This window comes from Pleurodeles waltl, chromosome 2_1 (genome assembly GCF_031143425.1).
Source record: "Pleurodeles waltl isolate 20211129_DDA chromosome 2_1, aPleWal1.hap1.20221129, whole genome shotgun sequence".
Lineage (NCBI taxonomy): Eukaryota > Metazoa > Chordata > Amphibia > Caudata > Salamandridae > Pleurodeles > Pleurodeles waltl.
In genome coordinates this window covers 457731884-457746378 of record NC_090438.1, presented here as the reverse complement: position 1 = coordinate 457746378, position 14495 = coordinate 457731884, and positions in this window count along the sequence as shown.

Sequence of the window (14495 nt, the reverse complement as noted above, 5' to 3'; positions counted from 1 at the left end):
GATGTTTAAATTTGTGGCATGTTTAGCTGAGGATAGATATCATCCATTGTTTGACTATTGAGACTTTGTCCGGTAGAGTACGAGCCAAAGTCAGATGAGGTTTCATAATTATGATTTGTTTGCTATATATTCAAACGTAATACTTGAGATTAAAGAAGGAGATTGGGTGCAATAAAGATCTAAGGTAAATGTTAAAGAGAGGGTAAAGATGTTTTGGTAATTTAGTTGAGAATTGAATGGAGCTGACATGAAGGGAGGAGAGTAGAGGATGATCTGTCTTACAGAAAAGGTGCAATCTGCTTCAGTTATGCACCCTGCAATCTGATTTTGTCAAGTCTCTGTAGAAGCTTGAAATGGTGAGTAGTGTCAAAGACGAGGAAGAGTTCAAGTAATAGACGTGCCTGTACTCCATTTTAATCCACTGTAGTTTTAAAATCATCCCATGTGGGAAACATGGCTGCTTCTGTTCTTCAGTTATACTATAATCTGTTTTGGTAATTTTAAAGCAGATTATTTTCTTTAAATGTAGGCATATATTTTGAGGCAGATCGTTCTAGCTTTCTAACTAAAAACAGTCTGTTATTGGCTAGCGGTTAGAAGGATCTCTTGGTGCAAGCCTGTTTGGTTTAGGGAGAGTTTCATGTAAGGCATTTAGGGCCTGATTTATGAAAAGTTAGCACGGCCCGTGAGTCATTTTTTGACGAAAAAGTGGTGAAAAATTACAAAATATAATTATATATTTTGTGAGTTTGCACTCATTTTTTGACGCAAAAACAGTGTACACTTACATAATATAATTATATTTTGTAAGTTTGCGCCGCTTTGCAGTCAAAAAATGATGCAACGTCAGTGCTAACTTTTCATAAATCAGGCCCTTAAAGTTCTTTAAAATACCTATATTCCATGAGTTGTTGACCAATCTGATTCGATTGGCTGCAGAGACAGTCATGATGACATAGGTCTGTAGGTGATTCTGCTTGCCAACAGGAATTTGCAACATTGATGAGGGATTAATGAAGCCTTGATGAGATTAAGGGTGAGTGACTGTAGATGTTTTTCTGTTTTGACATATGACAAATTGCACTGAGTTTCTGGAATTGTGGTTGAGCAGTGGGAAGTGTTTCACAAATAGTCAAATTGGTAGGTGGAAAACAATTCAGGTGCCCTCTCCAAACAGTATGGATCAGTGGTGAGTAGGTCTTCAGCTGTACTGCCAACGAGTCAGGATATCCTAAGGTACTACCACTTCAGGTATTATGGCTGGTGGAACCTTTTCCCCTGAACTCTTCTAGTGTTTGTGACCTTGAGGCCTCTCATCAGGTTTTAAGGCCCCTCAACAGCACTCCCTATTCAAAGCTTCTGCCCCATGTTAAGGGCTCATGGCTACTCTCAGCTCTATAGGATGTAGGTGAGCTCTCCAGGACATAGAACAGATCTCCCCTGAGCAACACCAGTCAGCTTTAATAGCTACTACCTGATCGGTCTTGTGAAGAAATAATAATTCCAAGCTACTCGCAATTTAGAGGGTGAGGAATGGATACTCCTCCATGTGCACAGTATGTTGAGACGGGTAATGATTGGAAATAATGTATGTTTACAAAAATTATTATACATTGAAACACAAATATGCACTTGTTTAGTACCCACAAAATAGCATATTTCCAGGAGACAACTAAACATAGATGTAGTAAAAAGAACATAAAAGAATCCATTTTAATTTAGGAGAAACATAATATTGCCTGAACATGGTATTTGACTTGGAATGTTCTCTGAAGGGTATGCAGTCATGTTGCCATGTTCTGAGAGCTTGATATTCAGAATATAACTTGTGCAGAGCCCTACCCCTCTACCTGAAAGAAATGAAGTCATGGAACTGTCCTGTGAACTTGAGGAGCACACCAAGTATGGCCTTATTTTGCTTACAGTGGACTATCACTCCTGCTTGGGTTCAGCAAGTGCAATGGTGGTTGCAGCATACTGTGTTTTTGAATACACAGTCATGACCAGACCTTTTTTTGTCTGTGTTGCGGCCCCATTTGTGTAAAGTTTTGATTCAATGTGTAACCTAGATTCTAGTGCTAACATCAAAGTCGATTGTGTGTGTGTGTGTGTGTGTATGGTTGCTGTAGTACATGCAGTATGTGCATGAGTAAGTCAGAGTAATGGAGGTCTGCGGGACCCATTTTGGAAGCTCTTTGTCTGTGGTGTGCCTGTCTAGGGAGTGCCAGAAACTGCCAGACTCTAATGTAGATGGCCCACCACGACAAAGAAGACTGCCAAGAGCGATCTGATAGTCTGAAGATGGTGGATGCAGTCTCTCCATAAGTGCAGTTTCAAGAGGGAATTGCGGGCAGGCAGCCAACCTTGCAATAGGAAAAGTCACAGTTGACCTCACCACTTAAATCAAGAGCTGTGCCCAGGGTGAATGTAGCCACCAAAAGCCAGAGATGTTCCAGTGGCAGACGTTACCAAAGAAGCTAATAACTGTGTCCGTGATGGACATCACCTTCAAAGTCAAGACTTGTGCACATGACGAGCACCACTGCAGTATTTACAAAGTGGATCCCATGCCTGCTGGTGTGCTGTTATGACACCTGTGTAAGTGGTGGCCTGTCTGCTGCACAATGACCCAGAAGTAGGTCTGACGCCTGCCAAGAGCCATCACCGACTCTCATTAACTACATTCACCAAAGGACTCCTGGCTGAGGCTCTGGCTGCCCTATCCTGCGGTGGCCCACTCGGACTGAGCAACATTGCCACAACCAGGCAATCTCACCCTAGAAGTGGGCGAGACTGGAGACATGTCATGCTGATTTGCAAAGAGGCTTGCATTGTGATAAGACTGTGTCTTGTAGACTCTATTGAACTGAGCACAACTATAAATGAACTGGGGTACCTGCACCTGAGCCTTGATTAATCTCTAGCAAAACTAACCTAACAGGAACCTGCCTAGACTCAACAGAGGAGGGACACAGTGAAAGAGAGAAGAAGAAGACAGTAAAGACAGTATACAAAGGTGCAGTAGCCTAGGTGGCAGTCCATATTATTGTATCTGCTGCAGCATACCGTTTTAAGCGTGTCTATTAAAGTATGTTTCTTATCCGAATAAAGCATTGGGTTGGACAAATAGACACTTCTCTGCTGGGTGATCTGAATTTTCTCACACCTGCACTACCTCCGAAAAGTGTGCAACTGCTCTAAAGTGCTACCACTGAGAGTCAAATGCTTAACGGGTAGGACATGGCCCAGTATGTGAAGCTATATTAGTACAGACTCTAAAACATCCAAGGCAAAATACCCTTGCCCCCACGGCTGTGACGCCATAGCTTCTGCTTGCCCCATGACACATGCCCTCTACCACAAATGATATGTATTCAAAGTGACTAACTATACACTATATGCCACCTAAGTCTACATAGTCAGTGTCATTCACTTGATACATTGGGGCATAGTTTCAAGCCACTTGCGCCGCGCCAGTGCGTCACTTGTTATGATGCTCCGGCAGTGCTGAGTGGCGACCAATATCTACCAGGCAACACAAAGCCACTTTGCATGGCTTTTCATAGCCTTGTAAATATGGTGCAGGACACGTTTCTGTGTTACCTTACACTGCATCAGGGAGGCGTTCCATGGGCCTTGTGGTGGGTGCTCCCAGGAAACAAATTCCCATATTTACAAGGATCTGTAGACCTGGGAATGCATCAAAACTGCACGCCTCCACAGGGCAGGCGCAACAAGGAGATATGTCTATTTCTCTTCATTTTGGCAGGTATGGCTTAGAACCAAGTCAATGCCAATATAGACAGCTGGGTGTTCCAGAACAACTCATTTGTGTGGTACAGAGGTAGCTAACCTCATCAGTGATGGGCACCTGTCAGTGTTGCAGGATACAGTTCCAATTGTGCCTGTTGTCAGATGTGTCACAGTTCTCAATATTGAAACTACAGGACCCAACCAATGACAGCTGAAGTACCAGACTTACCTGTCCAAGACAAAGTACACATGGACATTGTGAATGACAGGTACACTGGATGGCAAATACATGGACCAGTATACGTGATGTTGAAAGTGAAAGCTCCTTTGTCAATAGTGGAAGCACATGGTCAATCAGAGATTACAAGACAGTAAGGTTTCCATTAGCCATTCCCCCAATTTGCCCAGTTGTAAAGAAATGGCTCCCTGTTGCAGTTACCCCCCACTTTTTGCCTGATACGGATGCTGACTTGACTGAGAAGTGTGCTGTGACCCTGCTAACCAGGCCCCAGCACCAGTGTTCTTTCACCTAAAATGTACCATTGTCTCCACAATTGGCACAACCCTGGCACCCAGGTAAGTCCCTTGTAACTGGTACCCCTGGTACCAAGGGCCCTGATGCCAGGGAAGGTCTCTAAGGGATGCAGCATGTCTTATGCCACCCTAGGGACCCCTCACTCAGCACAGACACACTGCTTGCCAGCTTGTGTGTGCTGTTGGGGAGAAAATGACTAAGTCGAAATGCGCCAACCTCACACTGCCTGTGGCATAGGTGAGTCACCCCTCTAGCAGGCCTTACAGCCCTAAGGCAGGGTGCACTATACCACAGGTGAGGGCATAGGTGGATGAGCACTATGCCCCTACAGCGTCTAAGCAAAACCTTAGACATTGTAAGTGCAGGGTAGCCATAAGAGTATATGGTCTGGGAGTCTGTCAAAAACGAACTCCACAGCTCCATAATGGCTACACTGAATACTGGGAAGTTTGGTATCAAACTTCTCAGAATAATAAACCCACACTGATGCTAGTGTTGGATTTATTAAAAAATGCACACAGAGGGCATCTTAGAGATGCCCCCTGTATTTTACCCAATTGTTCAGTGCAGGACTGACTGGTCTGTGCCAGCCTGCTGCTGAGAGACGAGTTTCTGACCCCATGCGGTGAGAGCCTTTGTGCTCTCTGAGGACAGAAACAAAGCCTGCTCTGGGTGGAGGTGCTTCACACCTCCCCCCTGCAGGAACTGTAACACCTAGCAGTGAGCTTCAAAGGCTCAAGCTTCGTGTTACAATGCCCCAGGGCACTCCAGCTAGTGGAGATGCCCGCCCCCTGGATCCAGCCCCCACTTTTGGCGGCAAGTCCAGGAGAGATAATGAGAAAAATAAGGAGGAGTCACTGGCCAGTCAGGACAGCCCCTAAGGTGTCCTGAGCTGAGGTGACTCTGACTTTTAGAAATCCTCCATCTTTTAGAAGGAGGATTTCCCCAATAGGAATAGGGATGTGCCCCCCTCCCCTCAGGGAGGAGGCACAAAGAGGGTGTACCCACCCTCAAGGACAGTAGCCATTGGCTACTGCCCTCCCAGACCTAAACACAGCCCTAAATTCAGTATTTAGGGGCTCCCCAGAACCTAGGAAATCAGATTCCTGCAACCTAAGAAGAAGAGGACTGCTGAGCTGAAAAACCCTGCAGAGAAGACGGAGACACCAACTGCTTTGGCCCCAGCTCTACCGGCCTGTCTCCCCCCCTTCTGAAGAAACTGCTCCAGCGACGCTTTCCCCAGGACCAGCAACGTCTGAATCCTCAGAGGACTGCCCTGCTCTAGAAGGACCAAGAAACTCCCGAGAACAGAGGCCCTGTTCACCAAAGACTGCAACTTTGTTTCCAAAGAAGCAACTTCAAGACAACTGCGTTTCCCGCCAGAAGCGTGAGAATTGCAACTCTGCACCCGACGCCCCCGGCTCCACTTGTGGAGAACAAACACTTCAGCAAGACCGTGAGTAGCCAGAGTTGCCCCCCCTGAGCCCACACAGCGACGCCTGCAGAGGGAATGCCGAGGCTCCCCCTGACCGCGACTGCCTGACTCCCAGATCCCAACGCCTGGAAAAGACTCTGCACCCGCAGCCCCCAGGACCTGAAAGATCAGAACTCCAATGCAGGAGTGAACCCCAGGAGGCCCTCTCCCTTGCCCAGGTGGTGGCTACCCCGAGGAGCCCCCCCTCTTGCCTGCCTGCATCGCTGAAGAGACCCCTTGGTCTCCCAATGATTCCAATTGAAAACCCGACGTGTGTTTGCACACTGCACCCGGCTGCCCCGTGCTGCTGAGGGTGTACTCTCTGTGCTAACTTGTGTCCCCCCCGATGCCCTACAAAACCCCCCTGGTCTGCCCTCCGAAGACGCGGGTACTTACCTGCTGGCAGACTGGAACCGGGGCACCCCCTTCTCCATTGAAGCCTATGTGTTTTGGGCACCACTTTGAACTCTGCACCTGACCGGCCCTGAGCTGCTGGTGCGGTAACTTTGGGGTTGCTCTGAACCCCCAACGGTGGGCTACCTTGGACCCAAACTTGAACCCCGTAGGTGGTTTACTTACCTGCAAGAACTAACAATTACTTACCTCCCCTAGGAACTGTGAAAATTGCACTGTCTAGCTTTAAAATAGCTATATGTGTTTTATTTGAAAAGTATATATGCTATTGTGATTATTCAAAGTTCCTAAAGTACTTACCTGCAATACCTTTCATGCAAATTACATGTAGAATTTGAACCAGTGGTTCTTAAAATAAACTAAGAAAAGATATTTTTCTATACAAAAACCTATTGGCCTTGAATTGTCTCTGAGTGTGTGTTCCTCATTTATTGCCTGTGTGTGTACAACAAATGCTTAACACTACTCCTTTGATAAGCCTACTGCTCGACCACACTACCACAAAATAGAGCATTAGTATTATCTCTTTTTGCCACTATCTTACATCTAAGGGGAACCCTTGGACTCTGTGCATACTATTCCTTACTTTGAAATAGTGCATACAGAGCCAACTTCCTACACCAGTGCACTCGTGAGAAGACCAAGATACTCAGGCAACTGACACTAAATGAATGCTGAAATAAAGACGGTTAAAATAATAACCTAAATAGTAAATAAAATCTACCCTATCCTAAGCTAACTTACACTAACTATACTAATAAAACAACTACATCTATCTAACCTAAACTTATCTTACACATGGAACACCACACTCTAAACAATGGTCACCCGCCCCCTTAAGAGACAAGATACAAGGAGGACAACAATGACTAAACTACACATGAACTAGCTTAGCCTACTTACTATACAAATATAAATATTTCTTGATTTTTCTGAATTTCTGTTGTTTATGTGTATACACATACCCCAACATACCCCAACATTACCCCCACCCAACCCCCGACCAATAAAAACATTAGAATAAAACTCACCCCCCAACATACTTAACCTAACTAATGCCTACCCTATACTAACCTAATAGTAACTATCTAAAACCCAATCCAAAACTGCACTTGGGAGGGGAAGGAGCTGAGAGGTAGTCCAAATAATCAAAAAGTTCATTTTTTCTGTTTCTTGATTTTCCTGTTAATGAACTTTAACATTCTCCGGTTATCAGACAATTCCTCCGCCAGTTTGTCCAGTCACTTGAGAATAACATTCCAGTCCCTCCTGAGGTCCAGCTCAAACTAGGTCGGAGCACTGGCTGCTGGTGGCTGGTGGCTGTACCTGTGGCTGTGTGCTGACAGGTGGTGCTGATGTTAATGGCTTGAGTGGAGCTGGGACCCCCTGCATCCCTGAGGTGCTGGCTAATGTGTCCCTGGATACCTGCATCGTGGGACCATGTGGAAGGCACGCCATTCCACAGAAGCTCTCTCATGCCTGTAACGCCTGCCCATCCTGCGGTATCCCGCTTCCACTTCTAGCTGTGGCAGTAACGATCTGCCCTCTTCATGAACACGTGCCTCTGCTCAAGAGTCACGTTGGCAGCTGAAATATCAGGATAAGCAAGCATCTGTATCAGCATTGGGTGGAGTTTATACAGAGTTTAAATGCACACTGCAACAGCAACTAACACATACAGTCCCACACACATTCCACAACAATGACTTGATCATTATCTATGTCTAAAACCAACCAGACATCACCAGTATCATGTCTATGTCAGTGGGATGACGGCAATCCATAGAAAAGCAAAAGGGCCCAGAGCTGGGCCCTAATACAACCCTCATCAACATTTGTGTCATCTAACTTATGAGGATCACGTGTCTGTACAGGTCTGAATTAACTGTCTCCCTGGCCATTAGGGTGCTTGGGCATGCTACCCATCTCCTCAACACCCCTGGTCATACATCACAGCCTGACCACTCATTATGGAGTCAAGGTGTGGCCCATAAACTACCACCCTGCTATTCTGAGGTCAGGTAAATCTACATTCATGTTTCCTAGTGTAAGACCTGTCCTGAGTATGTTACAAGGGGCCACACCATATCCCATTATGTGCCCACATGTACAACTGATTCAATGTTGGACGAAGACCGGTTATGCAAAGTCTGAGCTGCACATCACAGTTGTCAACACATTACAGAACTGAAGCCCCCTATCCTGTGATCTATAGTCCTTCATGTGTAAAACGGCACACACAAGGTGGCTGTATGGATAGCCTTAAGCCCACAGTGATATACGCACAGCATTGGGTGCTGCACCTGTATCCTGAAAGGTATTACATCATTAGCAAATGCATGTCATACATCATCAAGTTACCAGCAAACACACACAAATCACATAAATTGCAAATGTGATGTGACCTACATCAGTCACAATTAACATGACCATGGTGTGAGAACTGCAGACATCTGGGCCCATATTCATGGGAAAATGACAGAGCGTGATGCACCGTCAAAATTTTCTGCGCCACGCTCCATCAACTTCACAATGCAGGGATGCGCCATATTTAATTGGATAAGGCACACACCTGTTTTGTCCCCTGCATTGGCCCTAAATGTATCTGTCTGTGCCAACGCAGGCATCCTTGCACCATCATGCATGCATGTCTGTGTTGAGGGGTGTTATTGTTCATGTGCAGGAAGGTGCCCCTTTCCGCACACAGACAATAATTTCTGGAAATTTTGATCTTTCTATGTGAACTGCAGAATGAAGCATGCATAGGAGAAGGTAAGAATGAGGAGGACAAAAGTATTCCTTCTCGTAGCATCTTGCTAATGCCACCCCTGGGGTGGCGATTGACTTTGGTGCTGCCTCAGGTTTACGGAATCTCGTAGATCTGAGGCAGCATCAACATGCAATGGGTATTGCTGAGGCACACCCACAGCAACACCCATTGCACACCCTTCTGACGCCGAACACTGCGTCAGAAGGTCCCATATTTATAAGGAGGCGTAACGCCACGAAGAATTGTGTTACCCCGTATTGTAAATATGGAACTGAGGTTAGCGGGACTGGAGCGTACGTTAAGTGAGCTCCAGTGGCACTAGGGACTCTCACATATGGCCCCAGGTGTGGGGGAATCACAGACTTTTTCCACAACCATCTGGAGTGGAGTTGTCCATAAATTGTGTACACTACTGACTGTTGTGCAGCATATAATGACTACCTGCTGTCCTACAAACACATTAGGGTTGAAGGTTACTTAGGCACATGTGGTGTGTGTGTTTCCTACATAATCCTCCTAGTGGATTCTGCAGATAGAACACTCATCTCTACCATCATGTCAATAAGTGTATGCTATGTGTGGCATACAGAGCTGACAATGGTGCTGTGACATAGTGGTTGTCAACAGGAATGCTATGTACATGTCCAGCTGCCCTGTGACCCATAATGGTGGACAGCTATGAATATGTGGTTAGCCATATCTATTCCTATTACACACAATTCCATGCCACCACACATTGGCCCATGAACTACATTGTAGGTCATTCTCATTGCATAACATTCCAACATACATGATGTCACTATCTGTCCTCCTATGATACCAGATTATTGATCAGGACCAAGTATTCCTGTCATTGCATTCCACACCTCTGACTAACTCACAGCATTCCCTGGATTGGTTCACATGACGCACAATGTGACACTTACTGGATGCCTCAGGTCTTGTATATGCGCCACCTCTCCAGTGGTGTAGGGGGCTGGTCCACCTGCAAGACATTAATGGAAAACATTGCTTAGTGTAAAAGGCAAGTTGCAGTACATGGACAACATTGTACAGTGTAAACGTGTTAGGCTGAATAAGATAGCCGTCCTAGTGGTAGATCACAGTAACTGACCAACTTCTATGATCACTCTATCACACATACTCTCAGATAAGGTAGACCCACGCACCTCCAAACCATCACTGTCCCTGAACCCAGAGACTCCTGTGGTGCTTCTCACTGCACCATTTATACATGACATTGTCATGCAGCTGTCTGGTAGCATGACACCTCCATTACCATATGGGACTGCTTGATAATGTTTATTCCATCTGAGGGGCATGTGATGGTTGTCACAGTGCCTGACCCATTGTAACATCCAGGGCATTTCAGCCTGTATCTGATGTTGTAAACATCTACATCATTGTCACAGCTAACATACATACTACTACCCTGAGGTTGTGTAGGTATTCCAATTTCTTGAGAAATGCCATCATACATCCTTCAGTCAACTAAGTAATCTGTGTGTACCATATCAAGGCACACATACTTTCAAAATAGCTATAGGAGTGTACACGTGTGATGTTGAGGTACCTACCCGCACATTGACTGGATGAAATCATGGATGTAGTGCCAACAGTGTGTGGCCTGTCATTGCTGCCATGGTATATCTTTAGTAGTTTTGTGAGGAATTAGTACATGGGCACAGAAATACGGCTAAACACTGACACACTTGCTCAGTGGTCAAAGGATGCATCTTGTGGTGCAGGTTAGTGAGTGTTATGCCAGTGATGGAGCTGATGCAGGGCAGACCCATACTGTCAGTGACAAGCGGCAGGCCTGTGAAACTGACTCAGGACATGCGTCTGGTTATTGACATTGTATAGGTTGTCTGTGATACACAATGAACTGGAACATGGAACTGCCAGTAGTCTGGACCACTGAATGTTAAAGCACCCTTTCATGGCCATTGCTTTTTACAGAAAGGGCCCGATGGGATTACAGTGGTGCTTTACCAATTGCATCTGTACTGTCCTTGTGGCCCTCATTGCACCCCTTACTCACCGCCATGTGTATGCGTAGTCAGAAATATGTCACAGCATGATGCATGTGTCGTCCAACATCGTCTGTTCAGGTGAAGGTCAATGATGCACTCAGCAGGAAATGCAACAGATGATCAAAACTACTGCTAAGTAAATGGGGGCCCATCTCATACATTTGTATGCCCACATTACACAGCTTCTCACAGCGGCCCTTTCTGAGTGCTGGAAAATGATACCTAGGGGATTATATTCTGCCTCCACAAATGAAAATTTGGGATCACAACAATGTTTTTAGGGCCCCCTTTCATGCCTGTTGCAGGCCTCATTTGTAGCAGCTCATTACCTAGTTACAATATGCATGCATCACAACACTCGGAGATGATTGTGCATGGTAAATTATACATCTGTCCTGCATTTACTTCCTTGTTGAACAATTGAAATGCTGCCCTAACGTGGAGCATAGACTCTTGATATAGCTCACATACAGCATGTCCATATCTATTGCATGCAGCACTCAAACTTAACAGCAACTGTCATGCATATTCTGACAAACTTGTGTTGTATGGCAAATGATGACTTACCAACTCTTCCACCAATCTCTACTCCCAGATGGTCAAGCAGATCCTGCTCCCTCAACACCAGATCTGCCCAGTGGAGCTTGATTTGGATTGTCGTTCCTTCCAGTTTTGAAAATCTGGGTCAGATGATAGAGCGCCTTGCCCCACCACAGCTGCCTTGCCTCCGTGGGGTAGCCTCGGAGTGCCCGACCACACAGTTGCAGCATTATTGGGAGGTAGTGTGCCACAAGCCAGACGAACCCCCCCTGCTCATCAGCCGACATCTGGCTCATCCTCCCTTTCCCAGACATTGCCAGTGGTGAATGGAGTTCACCCAAATAAAAAATAAATGAAACTTAACCCCTACTCCTACCCCAACTACTTAACTACCACAGACAAACTCCCGACAATACAGAGACAACTAGAGTACACTCAATAGACAAAATACAAGTATTGACACAATAATAATACAACATTTACATAGGACACAGCTCAATGTACACAACACACACTGCAAACACTCCACAAATCCACCAGCAACAAAAACACAACCTCACACAGTCACAGGGAAACAGATTGCAAAGTGAAAGTACACTCACTGTAGCATGATTGCAGGCAGGATGTCCTGGTACATCCCTTCCTGGGTGTGTTCATCACATTTTTCAGTCATGTATCGTTTTTTTTACTCATGACGGTTTTGCGCCGTATTTTAACACCATTAGCATGAAAAATACCTGTGGAAGTGCAATAAGGGCTTAGCGTCTATTAGCCTAGGGGAATTGTATAGCAAATGCGTATTTGTGAACATTTTTCACACATAACAGTATTGTGTTTTGCATTGTGACCCTTGAGTGCACCCTGAGTGACTTGAGGTGTACAACTATGGTGCATATGTGTAATGGCAACATGTGGGTGTATGTCCAGTACTGTCATTACGGTGACAATGGGATGTTGGACCTATGGGTTCATTTTTTAGTGTGCTGCATACGGTTACTGAATACCTCATGCATGTGTACCTATACTGTGTCCACAGACATGTTGGCACATGTGTGCTATGTGTGTATACATGTGCACGTAAGCTAATTTTGGTGTAGACTATATTGTTATGGCTGAGATACAGATGTTCACATACCTATGACATCAAACATGTTTGGTGGCCTATGTTCCAACACATGGTAATGCACGTGACAACCATGTAAACCTCTACACACAGTTCTCAGTGGACTTGGACTACATTAACATCACAACAACCTAGCCAATCTGCCTGTGTATGTGTGTTCGCTCAGTGCTGTGTCGGATTTACCTTAATGTTGCTCTGCTACACGTGTGCCATTTGTGCCACCGTGCACCGTAGGTGCAGGAGATGTCATGTACAGGTGCTGTGTAAGATTGGTATCTGCTGTGGGTGTGTATGGACATATGTATTGTGATTTCTGTCCCACGTGACGACAGGGTTGTGTTCAGGGGATGTGAAATCTCACATTACATTCTTCCTGCATCGACATGTTGCCATCTGACAAATGCATGTGTTGTCAAATTAGTGCCACCCAGGTTTCCGTATGTTGGAACACATGTGTAGCTCATTTCTGTCAGTCACTGATCATGTTACACCTATGCCCTACTTTTGTGCTAGGTTGCCTTTTGCTCACTATCCATACACATTTCCATGGCTGAGCCAATTCTGTGGTCCATGTGTGCAGACATATATGTGCATGCCATCAATTAGGCACCCATATTTGTCTCATCAGGTTAGTAATGACAGTCACCTAAAATGGCATATCACTGTGTCACAGTGTTGCAGTCTGGCATAGCTGCTAGCCTACTCATCATCACAACAGTGTGAGTTCCTATAGCAACATAAAACCATGGTTGCATGTGATGAGGTAAGTCAATGGAACCCCAGTCTAATCACACCCCTGTGCACATGCATCAGGCCACTGACAATGTGATATGCTCATATAGCTAGAGCAGTGGTGTGTGGGTTCATTGTGCACGGACCTAGCCTCTTCATGTTTGCCACTCAGCAGTACTTTGTACACCCCCCGAGCAGATACATGCACATTTGTGGTCATACAGTCCTGGATCACACATTTACCACTGCCATACTTTATGTCAGCTTTCCCCTCTCACGTACATCACTCTGATCTTGGACATTTTGTACATGTGACATGTTTTGATGTCCTTAGCATTTCCCTTGGGCATCTTTTTAGCCTAGTATCTCTGTTGTGACTTTAACATTGGAAACATGCCAGGGTACAGATGGTGTTATCTGTCACAGTCTCCTGTCATGGTGGCATGTGATGGGCAAGTACCATGGTATGCATGAGGACAACATGACTGGGTGATGTACTGACCCGGCCACCCTCTCTGTACAAATGTGTAACATTGACATGTAGACATTGATGTGTTATGGAGTCATTGTTGGTCTATGTGTGTCCCTTCTCCATGTATACTTGCAATACTGGTGAGGCATGCATTGTCACCTACATTGCTCCCATTCTTTAGTCAATTAGCAGTTTGTCTATATATACACATAGACATGACGCTACATGTGACTTGCGTTCAACGAAGACGTACACATCTCCTTCTCCTGCCAACTTGATAGGTACAGTTCCATTGTCTGTAATTGTGAGTTGTCATGTGTTCCACACACACAACATCACTTCTGCCGCACTGCTTCTGTTGTCTCCATTTGACATCCCATGCTGTATGTATAAGTATGTGTGGGTGCCAGGAAGCAGTCCATCCAGTATGTCCATTGTATATGTGTTAGCATTTCTTCCAGCATGGCACAGCCTAGGTAATTCTTATCATGACTGACTGATATTGAGAAGTCACATCATTTCAGTGCTGGAGAGTTTGTTAGCCAATTGCACCATATATGGGTAGGTCTACTCCCATTCTGCTTGGCGTTGTGTCTCAGACATATTTCAACAATGCTGGACAGAGTAGAACATCCCACACCTGATT